Below are 27,366 nucleotides of genomic sequence, written 5' to 3'. Positions count from 1 at the left end.
TTTTTCTGTGGAAATGTTAATCAAAAGTATTTTTTAAAAACAAATTATAAAGTACTGGGAAATCTTTCACTATTTTCTATACTTGTTTCTTGGTGCTTTTGATATTTGAAAAATATATGGGTAAGATTTAATTGATCTTTTACTTTGACTTAGTTATTTCCAAATTCCTTTTCTTTGTATGGAGAAGTTTCAGGTGATAAATGCAAATGGAAATTTTTTCTTTCCCCTAGATCTTTTCATAAACCAAGGTCTCTTTTTAAAGTTGCTTTTGTACTTTTAGCCTGGTTAATCTGCAGGAATCAAAGAGGAGACTACCACAAATGATCTTGTTTTGCTCTGTGGCCTAGACCCAAGTGTTTTCCAGCCAGACTTGATAAAATAAGGTTTTGTTTACAAAGGGATGAGGTGGGACTCTAAATAGTAAGATCTAATATTTAGTGAGTTCTTATTATGTGTATATCATTGTACTGTATATTTTCAAGCATTATCTAATGTAATCCTCAGAATAACCATATGAGATGGGTACTGTAATTATCCCAGTTTTGCACATGAGGAAAATTTGACCAGAGGTTAAGTGATCTGCCTAAATTTTCCCATTTCATAGATGGGAAATCTAGGATTCTAAGTCTGTGCAACATCAAAGAATGTTGATTCTACTACATCATCTATAGGAAATATAGTTCTTTTTTCCTTCTAAGGAATTAATTGTTAGACATCCTTCATTTGCTTATTTTCGTAGTTTAAACAATATTTTCTCTGTGGCCTATGTGTACATTTCTTTTCTGTACTTACGTATTTGCATTTTAATTATTTTTCTTGTGTTGAGAAATTTGATGAGAAATTTGAAATAATAAACATAGGTACCATGGCATGTCTTAACACTTGAGTTGTAAAGCACTCATGAAATACTGAGTATCTATTACTTGCCAAGAATTGTGTCCTAGGTGCCTGGTATGCACTGGTCAATAAGACAGATATGTATACCCTGAAGGGGCTCACAATTATTGCACTATTCCATATAGAGTGCCTTGTTTAAGAGTTCTGCTTTCTCAGCCTTCTGTGACTCTTAAAAATGTTAAGTACTTTACAGAGTTTATCACTAACTATTTGATTTGTAACTCACCTACTCTTAAAAATAATAAGATGACTTGCAATAAAAGTAATCAATGAATTGTATTCAGTTGAACAAGAGCCAAGTAATGAATGGGATGGTGGAACAATTACAGCAGAAACTGAGACTCAAGTCAGTTACTACAGTTTTATTCAGAACTTAACTCTGAGTCTCCTGCGAGATAAGAATTACATTACTATATCAAGATCATTGTTTCCCTAGGCTTTGGAGATCATTTAGTATTACATTTACTGAACCTGGCCTCAAACACATTCATACCCATAGAAGTATAAATGTTAATATCCATTCAACTGCTTATGACAGGAAATAGCTAATCATCTTTGATTTTTTTAATGTTATTTTTCATGTTCAAGTCATTAATAAGACTTGTCACCTTTATTTTTAGAATACATATCAACTCTGTCTCATTCTTTCCACCTCCACTGCCAGGACGCCAACCCAAGCCACCATCATCTCTTGTCTGGACTGCTGCAGCAGACTCCTAACTGACCTTCCACACTTGCTTCTCCACTTCACACTCCACATGCCAAACTCAGGTGACCTATTAAAGCCATGAATTATTACGTCATCCCTGTACTTAAAATATCTCACTTATAATAGGCCTGGGCTTACCTCTCCAGTTCAACTCTACCTCTCTTCTTACATTTCACCATGGTCCAGCCACATAGGTCTCCTTTCTGTTCACTGATCTCACCAATGTATCAGGGCCTTTGTATGCTGCCTGAAATGCAATTCCCCCATGGCTGGCTTCTTATTATTCAGCCTGGAAGTCTTCTCCTCAGAAAGTTCCCCCCCTATTATTTTATAACTTAACACCCTGTTTATTTCTTTCATAGTACTTTTCAATGTGACATTTTATTTTATGTGTTTATAATACTGCCATACTAGATGGTAAGGTTCATTAGGGCAGGGATCTTAATATGTCTTGTTCATTACATACCTTCAGTCAGTAACACAGTGCCTGGCACCTAGTAGGAATTCAATACAAATATGAGTTATGAATAAGTCAATTTAATTAATATCCCCAGATAACTAAATGAACCTCTCCTCCCTTCTCACTGAACCTAACAAATCCCAAGTCATCATTTATGTTCAGGATTTCTTACAGCTCCCTTTGTCAACTGCCTCCCCTCACATTAGTTTAAGCTTCCTTTTACACCCTCTCATACACAATTTAAAAAATTATTTACCTAGTATTTGTTCAGTCAATGAACTATATATCAAAATAACCTAAGACTACATGAAGTTACTTAGAAATGTTAGAGATGGGGTCATTCCTACCTATTCCAGTTTTAAGATAGTGTTACAGTAAAGGCTGTGAAGAAATATTAAACCCTGGGAACTGTATGTAGATCATTTAGTGTAGTTCATAGATGGCTCCATTCTGTATATTCACAGATCAGAAGTTTTTCATCAAATTATGTAAAATTCTTATGTAGTTACTAAGTTCCCAATTGCATGAAAACAGAGAGGTAGTAGTCAAAAGGAGGCCATTTGTGTTCTTAACAGAGCATTTTTGAGAGGGAGAGAGGATGGAAGAGGAGAGGACAATTTAGAGGAAGTATTTAGAAAACTGATGAATTGTAATCTTGGAGAGAGAGGGCTTTGAGAAATGGGATGAACTGTACTGTGATTCCATCCTGCCTAAATTATGCCTCAGAATTTAGAGTAAAATGTTTTCCAAAGATTGGAATTTCCAATGATTTAGATAATTCTTATGACAGATCTTCCTTGGAGATTTTAAGCTTTGGCACAAAGTTTTAAAGGGTTCCAACTTTAAACTTAAAGTAGTTAATTAATAAATTAATTAATAAACTAATAAAATGAACTGTAACTGGTAGAATGATTAGTTTTCCAGTAGGACGGATTCTGGAATCTGTAAAACATGGGGCTCAGTCTACATTGTGCATTGGTCTTGTCACTGAATGGGATCAAGGGAAATGTAATTATAGTAATGATAAGTTGAGAAAGACTAATTACTAATAATTTTTTTCACTTGATTAAAAATGTGAGTGAGCGCCTATCTTGACCTGTTCCACAGATTATCATTTAACTAGATTAAGTTGTGATTAGATAGATATGACCAAGCATATGTCTACATGTCTCTAACTTGGAAGGTTGGTGAACCATCAAAGAAGTGTTTTGTTCACATCTCTTCATTAAGATAATTCATTCTACAAAGCAATTGTCAATAGATACTCTATTCAAAAATATTAGCCAGTGGTGGTAGATAGAGTTTGCAGGTGCTGCAAAAAAGGCTGTGAGATTGTAAAGGGGGCTGATTTCCTTATTGCAGAATGTGATGCCAAAGCAGAAATATTACTTGATCTTGTACTATAGTTGGTACAAGTTAGTACAAGTTTAAAATGCCTTATATTTATAACACTTTTAAAATGTGATCTGGGATATATTACTATATTTTTATAAAGGCAATTTATTCAGAAAAGGAAAGATTATTGGTCAAAGTAGAATTCTCAAACCTACTTTGATTACAAGGGTTTAGCAGAGATAACAGAAAACCAACCAAGACATGAAAAGACTGGATATTGGAAATAGTGGGCATAGAATATAAAATTAAAATTTAGAAAATGTTTAAAGAAATTAAAAATGGAAATTGACAGTTTGACAAAGGACTATAAAAAGGGCCAGGCAGATATTAAAAAAAATCATCAAAATGATCTACAAATTAAAGTTATAATCACTAAATTTAAAAACTCAGTGAACAGATTTTGGAACATATTGGAGATAGCTGAAGACAAAATGAAGAAGAAATTACCTGGAATTCATCATAGTGAGAAAAAGAGAAATTTAGACATGGAAGATAAACGGGAGAACATCTAATCTTTGTGTAATGGGATTTCCAAGAGGAGAGGTGAAAGAAAATGGGTGAGAGTGAACAGTTTAATAGATGAAACCTGAAATTTTCCAAAACGGAAGAAAGGTAACAATTCGTAGATTAAAGAGCCCAACAAATCTCAAGGAAAATAAATAGAGGCCACTATTTACAAACCTTGTGGTAAAATACAGAATACCAGAAGAAGGGAAAATGATAAACCACCTAGAGCGAAAAGAGCTACAAAGCATCAGTGATTATGCTGGTTGCTTATTTCTCCTAAAAAAATGAAAGTTAGAAGACAATAGGATAATATCCTCAGTATCTGATAGAAAATCATTATCAACCTAGGATTGTATAGTTAGAATACTTTTAAAAATTGAGGCCAAAATAGTATTTATAGACATGTAACAACTAAGATTGTTTACCACCCATAAAGTCACATTAATTAAAGTTTTAAAGGAAGAACTTTTGGCAGAAGGAAAATGACCTGAAATCGTCTGAGATTTAAGAACAAATGATAAATAGGGGTAAAGGTAAATATATAGGTAAATCAAAAGAAATACTGATTCAATTAAATAATAGCAACAATGGCTAAAGACTATATAGGATACAATTAAAATACCAGACCATATTTAACGTATCTTGGAATGAAGATGCGATTTCAGTTAATGTTCTATGATGCTTTTCTTTTCAGGAGGAGGTAAGGTTTTTTTTAACTTTCGACTTTAAACATGCATGAGAAAATACCTAGGGTAACAACTAAAAGATTAAAGAACAAGTATTTTAAAATAAGAGGGGGAAATTGCATGAGAAAAAAGTCAATTGAAATGGGAAGATGATGAGAGAAGCACTTTCATATTGATGGAGTGAGGACATCTGAAAATCCACTCCTTCACAGAAGAAATGGGAACACAGCAAAATTGTCGAAATTAACTTTTTCACAACTCTGAAAATTTACCAAAGGCTTGCGACAATCCAAGGAACACTTATTTATGAAAAACAGCTGAATGTCCGTAAAAAAAAATAGTGAGCACTGTCAAATTTTAACTTGCCCTATTCCCATCCTGTTTTCCTGAGCTCTGGGATAGCCTTGAAAATCAGCAGCCTCAGGACCATGTGTAAGCTGTAAATCACTGCAGCCTGGCAGACACAGAAGGGAACAGAATTGGTTTGGGGCTCCCAGATGAGCTTCCTCCCCAGAGAAATGTCACCATTTAACCTTATGGGCAGTTCCCTTGAAAATCCTCATTATCAGGACTGGCCTTTATTTGACCTGACTCTTGACTTGCTCAATGAGGAAAACCCTGTCTTCAGGACATTTTTCATTTAAAAAAAAATAAATAGAGGCAATTGTTTAACATCACATGTCCTGAGGGTGCAATAATATTTGGGGCAAACAGACAGAAGGCCAAAAAACTTAAAAATCTGGGGAACGAAATGTCCATAGGGGTCTTTGAAAAGTTCTGACATATTCCTAGGGATCTAGATGACCATGAATATGTGCACATCTGAGCATATACCCAAGAAAGAACTGCGAAGACCGCAGTCTCTTCTCTGGCTGACCTTAAAGCTCTGCAGAAGCAGGAAATAAAGGCTAAGGTGGGATTGTAAACTGCCAAAATATTGAAGGCATTTTTCAACAAATCATACCTCAGCAAAAGATCAGAGGCTTACTAGTTTGAGGTGTTTAAGGTAATCTCTGTTTAATCATTAGCTGACCACTAACGTATCTGAACAGAGACTTCAATGGCCACAAAAACCAAAGAATATAAACTCTAAAGAATTAGTTCAGAGAAGTCAGTAAACCAATAGCAACAACAAATGGTGGCAATAACAAATTCTGGGGAAGGAAGAACTGATTTCCAAGTTGCCACATTATATTATTTAAAACATCCAATTTTCAACAACAAAAATTTACAAGATGCAGAAAGAAACAGGAAAATATGGTACAGACATATAAAATGTAGTCAATACAAACTACCCCTGAGAAAGCCCAGAATTTTGATATACTACACAATGAATATAAATAAGCAATTATAAAAATGTTCCAAGAATAAAAGGAAACCATATCTCAAGAATTAAAGGAAGTTTGAGAATAGTGTTCACCAAATAGAAAATATCAATAAAGAGAATTTATAAAGTAGAACCAAGTATAAAGTTTGCAGTTGAAATGCGTGATTCATTAGGGGTAGGCTGAAAAGTACATTTGAGCTGGCAGAGATAATCAGCAATCTTGAAGATAGGACAATTGAGAGGTGAGGAACAGAAAAAAAGATGAAAAAATTAGTTGAAACCTGTGGGACACAATTAAGCATACTGACTTACACATAAAATTTCCCAAATTTGATGAAAACATTAGTCTACACATCCAAGAAGTTCAACAAACTCCAAGTAGGATAAACTCAGAGATCTACTCAAAGACAGATTATGGTCAAACTGTCAAAAGACAATAAGAGAAACTTGAAAACAGCAAGAGAAAAATGACTATGTACAAGGGGTCCTTAATAAGAGTAACAGCTAACTTCTCATCAGAAAGAATGGAAGCCAGAAGGCAGTGGGATGACAAAGTGCTAAAAGAAAGATTCAATTAAAAATAACTAGCAAAATTATTATTCCAAAGTGAAGGAAAATTAAGATTTTTCTGAGATAAAAATAGAATTTGTCACTAGCTGACCTGCCCTACAAGAAATACTAAGACCTGAAATGAAAGGACATTAGACAGGAGCTTGAATCCACATGGAGAAATAAAGAGCACCATTGAAGGTAACTACATAGATAAAAATAGAAGTCAGTATAAATGCAACTTTGTAACTCTTCTCTTACCTGACTTGAAAGACTTCTGCATAAAGCAATAATTAGAAAACTGCGCTGTTGGGCTTATAATGTATAAAGATGTAATTTGTATGACAATGATGGAACAAAGTATGGGAGGGACTGGGAAATATTGGGGCAAATTGAATACTATTGAAATTAAGTTGGTACTAATCTGAGACTACATTGGTTTAAGGTTAGATGTTAATTGTAACTCTCATGACAACCACTATGAAAATAAATAAAAATAGGTTAAAAGAAACTAGGGAATGAGAGTGGTACACTAGAAAATATCTATTTAAGAGAAAAGAAAGGCAGTAATTGAGGAACAGAGGAACCAAAAAGACACAAGATAAATAGAAAATATTACATTTACATTTGTAAATACAAAACCACAGTAAGATACCACTTCATGTCCACTGGGATGGCTATAATCAAAAGGACAGACAATAAGAAGTGTTAGTGCAGATGTGGAGAATTTGGAACCATTGTATATCGCTGGTGGGACTATAAAATGGTGCAGATGCTTTGGAAAACAGTCTGACAGTTCCTCAAATGGCTAAATATAGAATTACTATATGACCTAGCAATTCTAATATATGCCCAAGAGAAAGGAAAACATATATCCACACAAAACCTTGTACATGGATGTTTATAGTAGTATTATTTATAATAACCAAAAAGCAGAAACAACCCAGATTCATCTATTACATGATGAATGAATAAGCAGAGTTTTATATCCATACAATGGAAAGTTATTAGACAGTGAAAAGGAATGATAAACCTTGAAAACATGCCAAGAAGGCAGTCACAAAAGACCATACACCATATGAACTAACCATGAGTCAAATCTTCATTGAATGGAGGCATATTAGCAGGAATTGGTAGTTCCACAACCAAAGAAGGTGTGCTTAGAGCTGGATGGCATGAATCAAGGTTTTCACAGGCAACTAGATGTGTGAGGCTCTAAAAGTAGCATGAAATGAAGAGAACACTGGTCCTATCACTTACCCAGAGCTAAATTGGATGTGGGAGAAATAGCCTCTACTTGACAGTATGGCGAGAGAAGTATTATCCAGAGTTAAACCTGTTTAGATCCGAGAAGAAAATTGCAGTCAGTGAAGGAGCTTAAATTGTAGCACAGTCTGTTAAAATACAATGGAGATTTTAAAAGTATAATGGAGAGGTACTTTTCCCCTGACTGAATCTACCACTGATCTATCTTTATCTTTATGGTAGATTCGGTCAGGGGAAAAGTAACAGTTGTTAGAGGAAGAACAGACAGCTGAATGGGACTCGATGAAAGATGACAGGGATGTGTGAATTAAGCTGCTTGACAATTATAAGAAATCCTGGCTTTCCCCTAGTGGATAGTGTCAAACAAGTGTAGGTCCATTACACTTCTGAGAGGATTTGTGTCTTTGCTGGATCCAAGGGAGGGAGTTATTATTTGGCTTGAATTCTAAGAGGTCTGGCTCATAGCTCTAAAGATTCTGAGTAGATGTGGGGTTCTCATCACCTCTTTCTCATTTCATTAAGTCTTTTGAAGAATCCAGACTAGATGTTCTATGGAATGTCCTACATTCTGGATTTACCTTAATTTTTTTGTTATGATTAATTTCAGGTGAAACATATCTAGCAAGAAGATGACATGAGCAGTGTGTGTAATTCCCACATCATCATATTAGGAGGCACATTATGTCAAGCCATTCCATTATTGTTGAGGTTAAGCTTGACTACTTGATTAATGTGGTGACCACCAGTTCTGTCCATTGTAAAGCATTATTTCCCCTTTGGTTCAGTCAGCCATAGCTTGAGGGTGCACAGAGTCATTTGGTATAAACCATGGTAATATATACCGAGCAGGGATGTGAGAAACAGGCAATAAGCCATGTCTGGTGTATACATATAATCCATGTACAATATAAATTGATGAGCTGTAAGAGAATTGCTTATAGGAACATATACCAGGGAGTACTTATTTCTGTGTGCCTAGGGTGGGGATGGTGGCTGTGGAGGAAATAAGGGAAAGCTGTGGAGCAAAAGTAATATTTGAGAGTTGGATCTTCAAAGATGAGTTAGAGTTTATTAGTGGTTGGAAGTGGTGAGGGCATCCCAGACTGAAAGGAAAAGCATGAAGGGAAAAACAAAACAAAACAAAACAAAAATAGAGGCCTGAGATTACATGGTTCAGCTGGGAGGAAAAAGCATCTTGAGCATATAAGATGCATAGAAATGAGTGACTGGAGATGAGGTTGGAAATGTAGACTAGGATAGGTTATGAAAACCTCTGAATTCCATGCTAAGGAATTTAGCCATGATTCTGTAAGTAGTGAATGCTAACGAAGGTTTCTAAGCAAAGGGATCTTCATTTTGGGCTTTTAGAGAGATGTATGGATGGCAGTGTGGCAAAATAAGAGGGAAGATTGGCAAGAAGTCTGAGAGACAGGTTTTTGTGAGTAATGATGAGGGCACAGACTAGGTGAGTGGCAGTGGCTAGGAAAGGAAGGGACTGGTATGAGAGATTTTTTTAGGGATGAAGTCAGAAGTTGATCAGAGGCTACACGTAGGCACTGGGAGAGGAAGTCAAGAATATTCTAGGCTTTCTGACTTGAATCATTTTAATGGTGATGCCATTACCAATATAAGGAAGGTAGTAGAAGAAGCAGATTTGGGATAGGGGAGATAAGTTCTATGTATATTGTATTTGAGTTACCTAAAATGTACAATTATCTGTTGTAGTTTCATTTGATTTTTTCCTCTTTTTTATGAAGCTTTTTTTCCTCCATTTTATTACATATTTCTGTTTGGATCACAGGGAGTAAACTGGAGTGATGTGAACAACACAAATTTCAATTGGGCATGCAGAAAGCAAAATATTTTCTTTGACCAAAAGATAACCAGAAAGGAATCAATTGTTCCCTGGGCTATACATTGGCAATCTGATTTTTGTGATATCTGAACAAGCTTAGATTGTTCTCAAAGGATTTGTGTACCTGTTCATTGATGTGCTTTATGAAGTGACTTGAACCATTTAATCTCTCAGTCAAATGAGAAAATCAACCCACAGTTTAATACTTAACTTTTAAAAATTTGTAAGGCTTAATCAGATAAAATGTTTCCTTAGAAGCCACGGGTTTGTTATACTAGTCCCAAGCAAGATAAATCAAGTGTTTTTTCCTCAAATTTCTTTGTTTTTCTGACAAAGCTGTTTTTATTTATTATATCCAATTCCACTGAACTCTCTAATTCAATAGATGCTAAAAATAAATCCCCTAGAGGAGAAAGAAAATAATGAACAAAGAGAGAAAATAAGCCAGCAGTATGACATGGAGCTGCATGCACAGCTGGCTACACGCCGATAAACCACCTCCACGAAGACTGGGTTCTGAAGAACATTTCCTTAATTATGGTCACAATCTGTGCCTTCCAAGAATATGTGCAGGCTTTGAACAAAGAGAAGACGTTAGTAGCAAGGTCTTTATTTTTATTAGAATTTTTCAGGTCATGACATATAAAGATGTCTATCTTATATATTCCTAGGAGAGTAGGATAATAAATCTTTAAGCTGTAAATGGTTGATGATTTTGAAAATATTTTTAAATGGAAATGATAGATTTATGAATCTAAGTAAAACCTCAAGATTTTTTGGATGCTCAGGAGTTTCAAGGTGTGGGTGTTTCTCCCCCTTTTAATTCAATGCAAGTTCCTTCTTTTGGGAGTTCCACTGCCAATTTCCTCCTTGTTTAATTTAAGTTATATTGTGTAATTGACAGAGTTTATAACTCAAGCTTCCCAGATGTATTTTGTTTTAATGTTTACTCTGGACTATCTCCTAGTTTTTTCTAGTCTAAAGATTGTCTAATGTAATTGTGATTCTGAATGTTACTTGGGGTGAGAAAACAAAGATTGAAGCACTTTAATGGGTAAAAAAGAGCCATAATACTTGCTTGCCTGTGCTTAATATTTTCTTGCTTATAACTTAGCTTTCTACTCTTGTATACTTCCTCTGTTGTGCCCCAGAATTTCACAATGATTCTTTATCTTCCAATCTGCTAGGTCAACCTTGTCTGGATTAGGAATTAAAGAACAGAAATTAGGAAATGAAGTATAGAATGAAGAATCTGCAGGAAAAGCAAAGCAAAGGGGGAAGAACATCTGGTACCCTAAACAAACTAATGAAGCAGACAAACACGTATCTTTGGTACCTTCTATTTGCCTTGTTCAGCTTCTCTCCCCACCGCCACCATCCTACTCTTGCTCTTTCATCCCCTTCCTGCGTAGCCTGATCTTCCTTTCTAAAGGGCCTTGCCCTTTGCTGGTTTGCCAACTGTTTCCTCTATGATAGTAACAGACACATCTAAAAGTATCCTTCACACATGCATTTTCATTTTTCTAAGAGTATATTACTGAGTAGAATTCTTTCTAGGTCCAAGAATGCATTCCTAATGATTTAATGGAATTTGCTTCACCATTTGTATATGGGTGTACTTTGTGCTCCTAACTTTCATACTTCTTACTTTCATATTTCTTGCTTCCTTCCCGAACTCCATTCTTCCAGCTACCTAGTCTGACGAGGCTTTGTACATGTTCAATTCCCAGAAGATATTGCTACTTTCACCAGGATGGTCAAAGTGAAGTGTGGCAGATGGTATGAGGAGAGTGGACAGTACCTAAGCATACACACGCATACCTGCACACATACGTGTGCAGGGACGGGCTTTACTAAAAGTTACAATGCTGGTCTCTGAGGCATAAAGCCTTTTCCAGTCACTATGAATAACAACACAAGAACCTGTCTCACAGGGGATGACATCTGCTTGACCATTGCATTCAGGAAAAGAGTATCTTATTTTTTTCAGGAAACTCTTCTTGTATCTATTATTATTCTTGGATTGTTTTCGAGTAAAATATGACTATCAGATCTGTGAAACAGGCTTGAAAATAACCTTTTTTTAGTTACTCAGAAACTATTTAGCAAGTCTCCCTCAATCTTTCTCTCTCCTTCTCTCTCTCTCTGTATTCCCTCTGAATTAGCTTTTCTCCCCTTTTCCATGGCAACAGTATGTATTTGCAGGGATAGAAATTATTCCCTATTGCTTTAGGAAATGATAGGAACTAACTAAAATGGCCTTGGGGAATGTGGGAGGGAAAAGAGAATACATAGAGGCTTAATTCTTTTGAAGGCCGCTCTGATTATAAAGATGGACTGGGGGTAAAAAAAAGAGAAAAAAATTTTAAACTTGCCAGACCATGCGGTCATCATCTGCTTTAGTATGACGTTCATCTACAATCCCTTTGGGGAAAAAAGCAGCTTGAATGAATAAAGGTACAGATGAGATTATTACAGGCATACTTCGTTTTATTGTACTTTGCAGATACTGTGGTTTTTACAAATTTTGTTTGTGACAACCCATCACTGAGCAAGTCTATCTGTGACATTTTTCCAACAGCATGTGCGCCCTTCATGTCTCTGTGTTACATTTTCATAATTCTCAAAAATATTTCAAACTTTTTCATTACTGTATTTGTTATGGTAATCTGTAATCACTGATCTTTGATGTTACTATTGTAATTATTTGGGGGCACCATGAACCGCACCCATATAAAACAGTGAACTTAATCAATGTTGTGTTTGTTCTGACCGCTTCACCGACCTACAGTTCTCCCATCTCTCTCCTTCTCCTTGGGCCTCCCTATTCCCTGAGACACGATATTGAAATTCGGCCAATTAGTAACTGTGCAATGGCTCCTATGTGTTCAAGTGAAAGGAGGAGTCACATGTCTCTCAACTTTAAATTAAAAAACTAGAAATAATAAAGCTTAGCGAGGAAGGTGTATGTTGAAAGCTGAGATAGGTTAAAAGCTAGGCCTCTTGCACCCAACAGTTAACCACGTTGTGAATGCAAAGCAAAAGTTCTTGAAGGAAATTAAAAGTGCTACTCCAGTGAACACACAAATGATAAGGAAGTAAAACAGACTTATTGCTGATTTGGAGAAAGTTGTAGTGACCCAGATAGAAAATCAAACCAGTCACAACATCCCCATAAGCCAAAGCCTAATCCAGAGCAAGGCCCTAACTCCCTTCAATTCTGTGAAGGGTGAGAGAGGTGAGGAAGCTGCAGAAGAAAAGTTTGAAGCTAGCAGAGGTTGGTTCATGAGGCTTAAGGAAATAAGCCTTCTCCATAACATAAAGGTGCAAGGTGAAGCAGCAAGTTATCCAGACCATCTAGCTAAGATAATTAATAAAGGTGGTCACTCTAAACAAGAGATTTTCAATGTAGATGAAACAGCCTTCTGTTGGAAGAAGATGCCAACTTGGACTTTCATAGAGAGAAGTCAATACCTAGCTTCAAAGCTTCAAAGGACAGGCTGACACTCTTGTTAGGGGTAATGCAGCTGGTGGTTTTCAAATGAAGTCAGTGCTCATTCTGAAATTCCTAGAGCCCTTAAGAGTTATGCTAAATCTGCTTGTGCTTTATGAATGTAACAGCAAAGCCTGGATGACAGCTCATCTGTTTACAACACAGTTTACTGAATATTTTAAGCCCACTGTTGAGACTTATTGCTCGGAGAAAAAGATTCCTTTCAAAATATTCCAGTTCATTGAAAATGCACCTCATCACCCAGAAGATCTAACGAAGATGTACAGCAAGATTAATGTTGTCTTCATGCCTGCTAACACAACATTCATTCTGCAGCCTATGGATCAAGGAGTCATTTTGACTTTCAAGCCTTCTGATTTAAAAAATATATTTTATAAAGCTCTATAAAGCTATAGCTACCATACTGATTCTTCTGATGGTTCTGGGCAAAGTGAATTGAAGACCTGGAAAGGATTCACCATTCCAGATGCCATTGAGAACATTCCTGTCAGGAGAAGAGGTCAAAATATCAACATTAACAGGAATTTGGGTAAAGTTGATTCCACCCTCAGGGATGACTTTGGGGAGTTCAAGACTTCAGTGGAGGAAGTCACTGTAGATGTAATGGAAATAACAAGAGAACTAGAATTAGAAGTGGAGCCTGAAGATGTGACTGACTTGCTGCAATCTCAGGACAAAACTTTAATGGATGAGGAGTTGCTTCTTATGGATGAGAAAAGAAAGTTGTTTCTTGAGGTGGAATCTACTCCTAATGAAGATGCTGTTTAGATTGCTGAAATGACAACAAAGGATTTAGAATATTACATACACTTAGTTGATAAAGCAGTGGCAAGGTTTGAGAGGATTGACTCTAGTTTTGAAAGAAATTCTACTGTGGGTAAAATGCTGTCAAACAGCATTGTATGTGACAGAGAAATTGTTCATGAAAGGGAGTCAGTCGATGCAGCAAACTTCACTGTTGTCTTATTTTGTTTTTTTTAATTGAAGTATAGTCAGTTTACAATGTTGTGTCAATTTCTGGTGTACAGCATAATAGTTCAGTCATGCATATACATACATATACTCCTTTTCATATTCTTTTTCACTATAGGTTACTACAAGATATTTAATATAGTTCCCTGTAGTATACAGTATAAATTTGTTGTTTATCTATTTTATATATAGTAGTTAGTATCTGCAAATCTCAAACTCCCAATTTATCCATTCTCTTTGCCTCCTGGTAACCTTAAGTATGTTCTCTATGTCTGTGAGTCTGTTTTTGTTTTCTAAATAAGTTTATTTGTGTCTTTTTTTTTTTAGATTCCACATATAAGCAACATCATATGGTATTTTTCTTTCTCTTTCTGGCTTACCTCACTTAGAATGATGATCTCCAGGTCCATCCATGTTGCTGCAAATGACATTGTTTTATTCCTTTTTATAGCTGAATAGTATTCCATTGTATATGTATACCACATCTTATTTATCCACTTTTTTAAACTCTTTTTATTGAGTTATAGTCATTTTACAATGTTGTGTCAAATTCCAGAGTAGAGTACAATTTTTCAGTTATACATGAACATACATATATTCATTGTCACATTTTTTTTCACTGTGAGCTACTACAAGATCTTGTATATACTTCCCTGTACTATACAGTATAATCTTGTTTATCTATTCTGCATATGCCTGTCAGTATCTACAAATTTTGAACTCCCATTCTATCCCTTCCCATCTCCCTCCCCCTTGACAACCACAAGTTTGTATTCTATCTCTATGAGCCTGTTTCTGTTTTGTATTTATGTTCTTTTTTATTTTTAGATTCCACATATGAGCGGTCTCATATGGTATTTTCCTTTCTCTTTCTAGCTTACTTCACTTAGAATGACTGGATAAAGAAAATGTGTTATATTTATTAAATGGAATACTATTCAGCCATAAAAAACAACAACATAACGCCATTTGCAGCAACATGGATGTCCCTTCTTTATCCATTTTTCTGTCGATGGACCTTTAGGTTGTTTCCATGTCTTGGCTATTGTATATAGTGCTGCTATGTACATTGGGGTGCATATATCTTTTTGATTTAGAGTTTCCTCCAGATATATGCCCAGGAGTGGGATTGATGGATCATATGGTAAGTCTATTTTTAGTTTTTTGAGGAATCTCCATACTATTTTCCATAATGGCTGCACCAAACTACATTCCCACAAATAGTGTAGGAGGGTTCCCTTTTCTCCACACCCTCTCCAGCATTTATTGTTCATGGACTTTTGAATCATGGTCATTCTGACCAGTGTGAGGTGATACCTCATTGTAGTTTTGATTTGCATTTCTCTGATAATTAGCAATATTGAGCATTTTTTAATGTGCCTATTGGGCATTTGTATGTCTTCACTGGGGAATTGCTTGTTTAGGTCTTCTGCCTATTTTTGCATTGGATTTTTTGGCTTTTTGTTATTAAGTTGTATGAGCTGTTTACATATGCTTGAAGTTAAGCCTTTTTCAGTCACATCATTTGCAAATATTTTCTCCCATTCCATAGGTTGTCTTTTTGTTTTGCTTATGGTTTCCTTTGCTGTGCAAAAGCTTCTAAGTTTAATTAGGTCCCATTTGTTTATTTTTTCTTTTATTTCTATTGCCTGGGTAGACTGCCCTAGGAGAACATTGCTGAGATTTATGTCAGAGAATGTTTTGCCTATGTTTTCTTCTAAAAGGTTTATATTGTCTTATGTTTAAGTCTAAGCCATTTTGAGTTTACTACCATTATATTTTTGATATTCACCCATGGTAATACTTGTAACTCTTCTTTATTTTAACAATGATATATGATTACATAGTATGAATGTACACAATTTATTTCTTCTTTTACCTCTTCATGGATACTTAAATTGTTTACAGGTTTTCACTGTTTCAGACAAAGCTGCAATGGACATATTTTATTGACTATATGTGTAAGAGTTTGTCTAGGGCAGCAGTTCTCAAACTTTTTGGTTGTACTCTTAAAAATCATGGAGGACCCCAAAGAGCTTTTGTTTATGTGAGCTATGCCTATTTGTATTTATTATATTAGAAATTAAAACTGGAAAATTTAAAAATATTTAATTATGAATTCATTTGAAATGATAAATATCCATTACAAGTTAGCACAGTTATTTATTTTATTTAAAAAAAAACTATATTTTTCAAAACAACAAGACATTTGGTGAAAGAAGTAGCATTTGCATTTTTGCAAATCTCTTTACTGTCTGGTGTAATAGAAGAGAGCTGGATTCTCTTATCTGCTTTTGCATTTACCCTGCTGTGATGAGTTTTTCTTGTTGAAATATAGGAAGAAAATCATTTCTCACTCACATATGGAGTTGGAAAAGGCAAGAGTATCTTATTAGCCATTTCAGATAATTGTGGATATTCTTTGATAATACACCAAAATTTGACAAGTGTTAGTTTCTTAGAGGTTACTTCCAATATGGAATCTGAAACTGTGTCAGTGAATTTTTTGTGTTTTCATGCATGAAAAGTCCATCAGTATATCCTCACTTTGAATAGATTTTTTTTACCCATGCATGACTTTGTAACATCATGCATTGATCATCTGAAAAATATTGCTTCACTGAGTTACGCAGATCTTCCAAATATTGACATATTTCAGGATACAATATAAAAATATTACATTTGTTACTATAATCATTGATCTCATCAGGAAATTATTCATGTTTTGGAAAGCTGTCAAGCTCATGGTGGCAGATACAAGTTTTCTAAAATTCTCATTTTTACTTAAGAACTTGAATTTTATAATTGGGAAGAAATGCTGTCAGTTGTTTTCCTTGAAGTGATAAGCTCACTTTGTTAATTATAGAGAAAATGTCTGCCAAGAACCAAAGTCTGAATAATCAAAGTTTCTCTGTCGGTTTTTCTTTTATGTAAAAATGGTGTTTTATGGGTTATAATATAACCCCTTATCTTACTGTATTAGCAATATTTGTTTACATATCTGTTTTCTATACTAAATACTAATTTCCTTGAGGGGAGAGAGACTGGGTCTTATGTTTGTATCTAGAGTATGCAGCTCTTGGTTTTTCAGTGGTAGGTGCTCAATTAACATCTATTAAATAGAAATAGAAGAATACAGGAAGACAACCAACATAGACAATTTCAGGTCATGTGATCTTGAAAAATGCACTTTTATTTTCCTCATTTGGAATATGGGATGAATGCTTCCTATTCTGCCTGTCTCAGTGGTTTCTTACGAAACTCACATGTAAAAATAAATATAAAATGTAAAGTCATGTACAAATCTGATGTGTTCATACTGTTTTTCAAATATCAACTACTCTAGAAGCTTAGTACCATGAAAAACTAAGAAAATGACAGAGGAGAAAAATATTAATTATGTCATAAAAATTAAAATAAATACCTTTTAGTGTGTTTTGCCTTTGCAATGCTGACACCTTCCTCCAACTGTTCAAATTGTTTTAATGAACATACAGTAAATGTTACAGGGTTTTCTTGAAAAGGAAAAAGAGGGAAATGCAGATATTGCTTACCATTTCCAAATGCCTCCTATAGTCCAAGTGATGTCAGCATTCCCTTTGTTCTTGTTTTAGTCAATTCTACTTAAAAAGAACTCATTCAGAGATAAGAAATGGAAATGCAAAGCATAAAAGGGAAACTATTAGGGCAAGTTCCCCATTTGGTTTGAGACTCATTTCCTGAGCGTGTGAAGGCTTATAGTCACATGAGAAGGCAAGTGTAATAGTTCATTTCTATTTTGTTAACAAAGGTAACTGAATATTTTTGTTTGTTTGTTTGTTTGGTTGGTTTTTTTTGAGTGGGAGGAAACGTACTACAGTAGTTTAATGAAATCAGGTAGATGTAACACCTTGAGAGAAAGGAATTCGCTATTAAAATCTCAGGTTTGTAATGGGTAGGGATCCCAGGAACCAGAATATAAAAGGAGTGAGGTTTATGTGGAGTGAGGCTGACCTATCCTACCTGACTAAAGTTAAGTTTCACGAGAGATCCAGGGGAGATATTTCCTGATTATGTTCTGATATCACCTCTATATTTTTTCCTGAATTTTTATACTCTCTTCAGCTACCCACAAACTACTGACTATCCTCTCACTTCTCAAATCAGTCCATGATTGTCTCCATTTTATTTTCACTTTCCTTCTGCTATTCTCCTTTACTCCTTTCGCTTCTTCCATGTGTGCCCTTGTCTAAATGTTTATAGGTAATACATATGTGATTCTGTATGTGAATAGATATATCTATATAAATGATGAAGAGAAACTTGTAAGCACTATATAAATGTTTTGAAATAAATGAAAGCAACATCCAATAGTAATTTGCAGTTGGATAAATTATACTCGCTATTTCTGTTTTCAATTGATGATTTAACTGATGATTGATGCCTTCAATAATATATCAGTATAGAGCATGTCATAGTGCCAATCTGTATACAGGCTATTTCTCAGGGATTATTCAACTCATTCATTCATTTAGAACATACTTACTGAGTGCTTAATTGAGTGCTCAAGTACTGTTTTAGGTACTTGGGTGTCACCAGTGAACAAAATAGATAAAAATACCTGCTGTATAGTGCTTATGGTCTAGAAGAGGGAGACAGGCAATAAATGCCAAAATAGCCAATTCATTCATTCATTCATTCATTCATTCATTCACTAAATGATATTGTATATTAGAAGGAAATGCATGCTTTGAAAAATACAGGAATAGTGGATGTGCTCTGTGTGTGTGTGTGTGCGTGTGTGTGTTTGGTACAAGTTTCAATTCTAAACAGTGTGGACACAGTATAGGTCTTACTGAGAAGGAGACATTTGAGAACCCCAAAGGAGCAAGTCAGGTGCTGAACCAGACTGATCTTTTAAGGCCCCTCAAATCTCACTACAAAGGTTATACCTAGTTTGCCTATGTGTAGGGTTGGTCCCAATTGTAAGCCATGTCAGGGTTAAATCTAGAGAGCACCATTCCTTTCTCTTTCTGAGAGTCTGATTCAATAGAAGACAGAAGCCTCAGAAGGGCATTAGTTCTTGTACTATTGTGTAATATATAGGAAGACAACTTTTATATTGACAATACCTTCATACATTCCAAGAGTTGAAATTTCAAATATATAGCACATGGCAATTAGATCATAAAAATGCACCTTGGGATACACTACATAGTTCTCCAAAGAATCTAACTTCACAAAATGAAGTGGTCTGAAAATGAGGACGAGTATCTAGTGCTCAGCCAAAATATTTCTCTGGTGACATAAGAATTAGGGAGCCAAGAAATGCATCACCCACTCCAGATTTCTGGCTTCGCCCCAGGAGTCTAAACATTTCTTTCCTGAGAAATACCACTTGAATAATGTCTTGGCCTCTGGACAGGATACCACAAAACTGAAACTGTATTGTTCTTATTTCAAGCTGGAGTCAGGGCTTTTATATGTTTTAAATTTATAGGTTTTTTGCACTGTGGTAATACAGCTGTATTTTGGATAATCTGGGAAAATTCTGAAAGAGAAAATCTTACAGAAAGAGCAGAGACTATAGACCCCATGGAAATTGTAAATACATTCTAAAGAGTTATACGGTGTAAAAAATAAAAATAGAAACTCAAATCCAGGCATACCCTACTAGAATCCTGAAGCACAGCTATTAAAGCAAGACATTTACCTAGAGAAACAGAAAATAGGTCACAAGACATAAGAAATGTATTCTGAGGGAAATGCTGATGAACAATATTCATCAACCCAAAGAAGGGAAGTCTGAGGGCTAATCTAATAACTGTATTAAAATATCAATAAATCAGATGCAGAGGATAGTCAGTAAATAGTCTCTTTACTCTTAGATGATTAAATAGACTTAAGAAAGGGCATGGGAGTTTTTTGTTAGACCTTAAGGAGGAAACTTGATTGTGTAACACTGGAAATCAATCCTGAGGAAAGTTGTGGAATTTTCTCTCTAAAGAAGTTTATAAATAGGAGAAAGTCTGATCTGTCTATGATGGTTTGACTATAGCAGCAAGGCCTAGGAACCCTAAGGATTCCTCTGTAGTATTACATTTGGAATCATATTGTCTTTATATAATGTTGGAGTGTACTGGCATGATTTGCATTTAAATTATTGGTTAAGTGATTTTTTTAAAAAATACTGTTGTAAATAAATTATAAGCTTTAGTAATTTTTCTCTCATTTCAAAACATGATGATAATCTGAGTAATATCTCAATATGTTTCTTTACTGTGTTGGTAATAAATTTCATTGGTGATGATTCATATTAATATTACTAATTCTTGGAAGGAGGAAAAATAATGTGAACTATGCCAGTCCACACAAGTTCTGTTACTTTAAGCATTTTGTGAAAGCAAATGGTATTTATTTGAATAATGTTCTTTCCACAGATATCATCAAGAGGTTACCACATTTAATATTTTTTCCCTATAAGTTCATTTGCTTTTAACCCATATTACTCTTTCTACATAGGTCTTATAGAGACAATTCACAAGGAGTGGCTGGATCTCACACATTTGGAAAGGTAAGTTTTAATTTTCTTAAAATTTATAATAAACTTGTATAAAATAAATGTATTTGTAATAAAGCAAATTTTATTTTAAAGTTTTTTTTGAGGATTATTAGAACTGGATATGACTTTGTAGGTCATCAAGCTTATTTTACTGTTGAATAAATTGAGGTCCTGAGGAAGTGAAATTTGTAGCCAATTTAACAGTGATAGGATTAGGGCCAAAACTCAGATCCCCTAACTCACAGTCTAGTGCTCTTTACAATACACATCACTAAATCTTTCTCTGTTTTGGTGGTTATTTGTCTGGTGAGGTGTCATGAGTATGAGTATGTTTGTGAGGGCTAAGACTCTACTGGTCCATAGAAATGTGACAGGTATATGAAAGAGAAAGATGATTCGGAAGATCATGTTCTTTAAAATGAGGGACATAGTAAGGGTACCATAGCAGAGGGAGACTCACACAGAAGATATTACTTATGACTTTAGAGATGAACTTTTTCTTTTGGGACTCTTCTAGAATAAGGAGTGAGGAGGAGAAGGGAGAGATACTAACTTACCATGCATGGAAATGCAAAAAAAAAGAAGGTTGATATCATGGAAATTTGCCTCATTAAATATCATAGATGATAGTTAAGAAGTTAAATACGGCATACATTGGTCACAACAAATCCCGCCAAACCTTGCGAAAAAGAGTGTTCACAGCTATTGAATTTTTTTCTAAGGTGTTCATAGTAAGTAGCATCTATGTAGCTTGGAATTAGAGCCTGTCTGTGTCATTAAATATTTGAATGAAATAGCCAACGAGAATTGTCAAGCAGTGTGGCATTCTAAAAGACTCATGGTAATGTAGAAGGCCAATAACACTGATACAGTAAATGAAAGAAAAGGTGGATAGCTCAAATTTACACACAATCAAACTACCTTGTCCTAAATAAAAACTGTTTGCTAGACTCATCTCAAGTCCTCCCTTCCTAGACAACTCAAGTCCTCCCTCATATTTTTCTTGTGGGACCAGAGAGGATGGGTCAGAAGAAAGATAGGGAATACTTTCAGTAATCCAAGGAGAAGATAATGAGATCTCCTATTTATCATTTATTTCCTATTTCTCATTTAAAACTACTCAGACATCAGCCCCTTGCTGAAATCCATAGCCTGGGTTTCCATAGACCCATATGGAAAAAAGGTTTCCCTCCATTATAATATTTAGTAGATTGTATCATAATTGTTTCTTCACCTCTCTACATCCCTGGACTGGACTATGAGCTTCTTGAGGGAAGGAAATATATTTTTATGCCTTTCCTCTAATTTAGATTTTCCAACCTTTAGGAAGAAATGGAAATGATAACTGCTTTTCTACACTTGCTTCCTTACAATCCTTTATTCTATCTTCTGGGTCGCTGAGATTCTGCAGTCCACTCTGGCGTATGGAATTGATAAACAAGAGAAGGGATCTGGTCATTGTTATGTAACGTTTGGGACTTATAATTATCTGCGGGTGTTACATCCTGAGACACTCTGCTTCATTTTCTCCAAAGGAGGGGCCTCTTTTGTATCAACAGTGGAACTTGAGGGATTTCTGTTAAACATTTACAGAAAATTGTTCCTCTTAGTTAAAAAAAAAAATGTAGGAAGCACAGTTGCCAACTGTGGGAATGAGGTCTTTGGTGGCTTAGCAATCCCTACTTTCCCATGTCCCTCCCTTTCAATGTCTTTTCATTATGCTTATCTTCCTTCTTCTAGGATTTTGTTTTATTTCATTCATTCGTGCATCTATGTATTCGCAACTTCATTCTTTACACATCACTAAAATGTACCAGTCCTAGTCTCTCTATACTTTGCAAAATACTCAAGCTAAGAATGAGGCATACTGTGCAAATGTGAAAGACCAACACATACCTGCTTCCTTTCCACACAGACTTCTTGAGTACTTTATTTGAATATCAATGGGTTTTCAAGAGAAAATAATTCCTGTTTTGGGAGCTTGTCACAAAGGAGTGATACCGAATTGGGACTTGTAACCCTAGTAGGTGGCAAAGGGTAAATCTTAACAAGTAAATGGACAGATGGAGCTTCATTTTATTCAACCCCTGCCTACCCTTCTGATCAAAATCTTCTATCGGCTAATTCACACATAGGCTTACTGTGCACCAGACACATAGTAGGTGCTTTACACATATTCATTTAATTCTCACTACAATCCTGTGAAGTAAACCCTATTACTATCCCCATTTTAAAAGATGAGGAAACTGGGGCATAAAGATGTTTAGTACATTCTCTAGGTTGACACAACCAGTAAATGATGGTCCTGAGACTCAAACTCAGACAATATGAACTCCCAGATTTAATGTTCTTAGCTACTACACTAAGCTCTGAAACTGTTATGATTAAGTATGTATATCTGTATTTCTTTTAGCTATTCTGTGTCTTCTAAATGTGTGTCACGTGTATATGCTAGAGACCAGCTTCAGAACCAAGGAAAATGGTATGCAACTTTGCTGTCAACATTTAACTATAGTACAAAAGGATTAATGAGGAATCTACCAAAAAGATCAATTGAAACCAGTAGTTACAGAAAATCAGTGCAACAATTTTGTGACAGAGGAATGGAGGAAGATTTTTTAAAATTATTTTTGACACCTTAATGAGGTATAATTGATTTGCAAAGAACTGTATGTATTTAATGTGTACAATTTGATAAATTTGGAGGATTTTTTTTGAGATATCTTTTGAGCCCTGAAATTATGAGTCTTTGAACAACTTTCTCTTTGGGAAAATTTTCATTTATTGCCCTCTAGTTGTCACATGAGCACAAAAATTTTTTAATTGGTCTTCAAACTTGAATAGAAAAGAAAGAGAATGAGGTGTCTAAAAGTAAGAAAGTTTCATATTTCAATGCAGTAATGCCACCATCCAGGCAAGGAAAAGTTCTAGAAAGAGCTTTGTAAAAACGAGTCTTATAAATAAAAGACTGTGTGGCTTTTAGAAGCTTAGCGATTAGCAATGTAGTGTTAACATTGCTGAAACTTTGACTATTTAAAATAGAGTAAGTTAAAAGAAAGAAGATTGAGTTAGTTCTGACAGGTTATCCTGTGAGATAATAAGCTTTTGTAATTGAGAATAAAGGACAGAAAGATTAAAACCAATGAACATCATTTGCTTTATCTAGTGTATCCATGTACATATCATTAACTCTCAAATTTTATCTCTAGTACTGTACTATCCCCTACGTTCCAGGCTTATGTATCCAGCTGGCTACTCTGTATCTCTACTTGAAAGTTTAATGAGCAACTCAAAGTTATCATGTCCAAAACTGAATTCTTTATTCCCACAGCAAGCCTGCACCTCCCTCAGTGTGCCTCCTTTCAATACGTGGCACCGCGATTTATTAGAATCTTGGTGTCATTTTTGATTACCCTCTCTTTCACATCTAATCCTTTAGAAAATCACATGAGTCCTACCTTCAAAATATATTCAGAATAGGGCACTTCCCATCATCATGTGCAAGCTGTCATCATCTCTTTGTTAGAAACTTGCGAAAATGTATTGGCTAGAAAATTGCTAGAGAGCTACTTCCTTTTCATACCCATCCAGTTTATTGTCTACTCAGCAACTGGAGTTGTCTCTAAGACATAACTAATTTCATATACTCCCGGGTCAGAACCGTTTGATGGCTTTTCATCTCACTGAGAACAAAAGCCAAAGTCTGAAATGCCCTACTGGGCACAACACAAACTGTCCCCTCTTCGTGTGTGACATTTCCTTTTCCCACTTTCTTCCTTGCTTACTCTGCTCCAGCAACAGAGGCTTCCTTGTCAAAACCCACTAGTCTTCAGGGCCATTGCACTTGCTATTCCATCTGCCTGAAATACTCTCTATTTGGTTATCTTCCTAACTGCCTCCATCCTTTTATCCAGATCCTTCCTCAGTGAGGGCCTTACTGATCATCCTTTCTAAAACAGCCTTGTTTCCTTACTCCACCCGTCACTGTTTAGCCTCTTATCCTGCCTCTTTTTTATGGCATTTATCATTACCTAATACTTTTGCTTGTTTATTTATTATGGTCTATCTCCATTACTGGAATGTAAGTTCAGTGAGGGCAGGAATTTGTTCATTCACTGCTGTATCCTGATTGCCTAGAACAGAACTCAATTATTTGTTGAGTACAAGACTGAGTGACTGAACGAATCAATCACTAAATGGCAGTAATCTAGGGAGAAAGTAGGTCATAGTCTGAGGAAAGAAAGAAAACATCTCTTCAAAGATATGCTACCAATCTAAAATATAGTTCACAAGACCATCTCAATATTGGTGTAAAAGATCCAGCTGTTCTCTGTTTAGGTGATACAGCCACTTGGAAGTCAAATGTTAATATGCAGTAAATCTGATCCATAAAATCTGTGGTTTTCTTCTAAATTAAATGCAAAGATTAATAGATGAGATGGTTTTGAAACTGAGTGTAACAACTGTTTAATCATTTTAAAACCCACACACCACTAATAGAATGACAACTTGAGAGAATTACTATGCATTGTTGATCTTTATTTCTGCTAAAATGATGCTGTACCCTGGCTGTTAGGAATTTTCTGCTGTTTATCCAGTCTCCAGCTGGGACTTAACTTCCTAATTTTATTAAGGCTCAATCCAAGGATACACATGTGTATGCTCTGGTTTCCTGTTAATAGTTCATTAACAACTTCATTACGTGTTTGTTCCTGTCTCAGTATTATCAAGAGACAAATCAGGAAAGATTGTGATGTTATGGTGAAATTCTATATGATTGTTTCTATGAACTCTTTTGATTGAAAAACTGTTTATTGTATAACACATTTAGATGTTAAAGGAGATATGGGAGAGTTGTTTTGTAACTTGTATTCCTAGAAAAAAATTTAGGTAGAAAAGACTCATCTGGAGAATGGCCTAGTCTGCTTTAATACATTTATGGAAAAAAGGCTTTTTACCATGTTTAATCAATTATTTTTCAAAAGATTCAAATAAATTAAAGAGTATTTAATACTAAATAGCAGTGTGATATAGTGGGAACTGATTTTTATATAGGCTGTTACTAAATGACCTTGATTAGATCATCCCTGCTTTCAGGGCCTTGGTTTACTTGGCTGTAAGAGGGAAATAGGCTAGAATTTTTAGATTTGTTTCAGCACTTCAGCAGTGAACATGATAACGTGAACAGGATACTTTCTTATCCTTGAGAGTAGGAATATCAGTTCTCATGATATGATTAATAAAAATTTTATCTTGATAATTGTTGAATCTAGATAATGGGTAAATGCAATTTCATTGTACTATTTCTACTTTTATGTATATTTGAATATTCTTAAACAATAAGAAATTTAGAAATAATTGATGAATAAAATGCTTGAGAGCAGATAATATACTATATTCAAACTGATCTTGTGAAGTCTATTTCATGTCTATGCTGTTTCCTTCCAGTGTTCTCTATAACATTTATATAAAATAGCAATCTCTCTTATGATCATTTCAAAAGCAGTTTTCTTCAGCTTTTGGGGACTGTGCCAAGGTTCAGACCAGATTAAAAATATCCCCATGTACAGATTTTCAATGTGAGGGTGTTCATTTATCAGAAAACCAACAAGAGTTTCTCACAAGCATGATATAATTTATATTGACTTGGCAACTCATAACATGTACTTTAGATTGGCTTAATTATCTGTACCTCATTCTTAAATCCAAGTTGATTTTTTCCCCCTTGCCACCCTATACATTGCCAGGTCATTCCTGGAAGATAATATGGCAGACTACATTGCAGTAAGAAAGTGTCTTTTGAAGTTGAGCAATCCTGGGTTCAAATCCCTATTTCAACTGTTTCCTAAATGTGAGACCTTGGAAAAGTTTTTTAACTTCTCTGAGCCTCAGTTATCTTTTCTATAAAATGGGAATATCAGTAGTAGTATATACATCATGGGGTTATTATGAGGACCAAAGAACATAATCATTAAACATACTTCCTGACCAGCAATTTAAATCAACATCATCAAACTGTTCTGTCATTATTATTTTTGTCGCTTAGTTATTTGCATTAGTAGAATAAAGCTGTGTGGAAGAATTTTTTTTTAAGGGAGGAAATATGGCTATTTTGGTTACCTTCGTTAGAAGTAGTCAGGACATATCTATTGAACATCTGCAATACTCTAGGAACTGGATTTATAGAGGCAAGTAAGGCACACTTCCTGCTATTAAGGAAATCACATACTAAGGGGAGAAACTAGACATGTGAAAGCTTAAGAGTCAGGGCTAAACTTAAAGGAATAACAGAGTAGGCAATTGTTGGCATGCTGAGATTTAAAGGGAGATAAAAACAAAATAAAATCAAGACCAGAAACCTCTGTCCTATCACTATATCTGAAACAGCAATAACATCTTTTTCTTTGGAATTTATACATTCTTTGATTTTTGGATTCCATGTGCAAATGCCTTTGGGAAGAATAACACATTAAGTAATATCAATTATACTTTAAAAAAATTGAAGTATACACACACACCCCAGAAACTAACATTATAAATCAACTGTACTTTAATTTTATACACACACACACACACATATATATGTACATATATATATTTTGGAAGTCTTGTTACTAAGGCATGATTGATTAAATCATTGGTGATGTGCTAGGAACTGGGACAAAGACCAAATGTATCAAGAGTGGCA

General features: G+C 35.0%; 1 protein-coding gene across 1 annotated transcript in view; it reads left to right on the top strand.

Annotated features, from left to right (window-relative positions):
- Positions 1 to 27,366, top strand: part of IL13RA2 (interleukin 13 receptor subunit alpha 2) — a 69,519-nt gene that overhangs the window by 5,273 nt on the left and 36,880 nt on the right. Inside the window, exon 2 of the mRNA XM_045518000.2 lies at positions 20,639 to 20,690. The gene's annotated coding sequence lies outside the window, so the exon portion shown is untranslated. The remainder of the gene's footprint in view (positions 1 to 20,638; positions 20,691 to 27,366) is intronic.

This window comes from Camelus bactrianus, chromosome X, assembly GCF_048773025.1.
Source record: "Camelus bactrianus isolate YW-2024 breed Bactrian camel chromosome X, ASM4877302v1, whole genome shotgun sequence".
In the NCBI taxonomy this organism is placed as follows: Eukaryota; Metazoa; Chordata; class Mammalia; order Artiodactyla; family Camelidae; genus Camelus; species Camelus bactrianus.
Note: the sequence above shows the minus strand (reverse complement) of the source record. Positions and strands in the feature narration are given on the sequence as shown.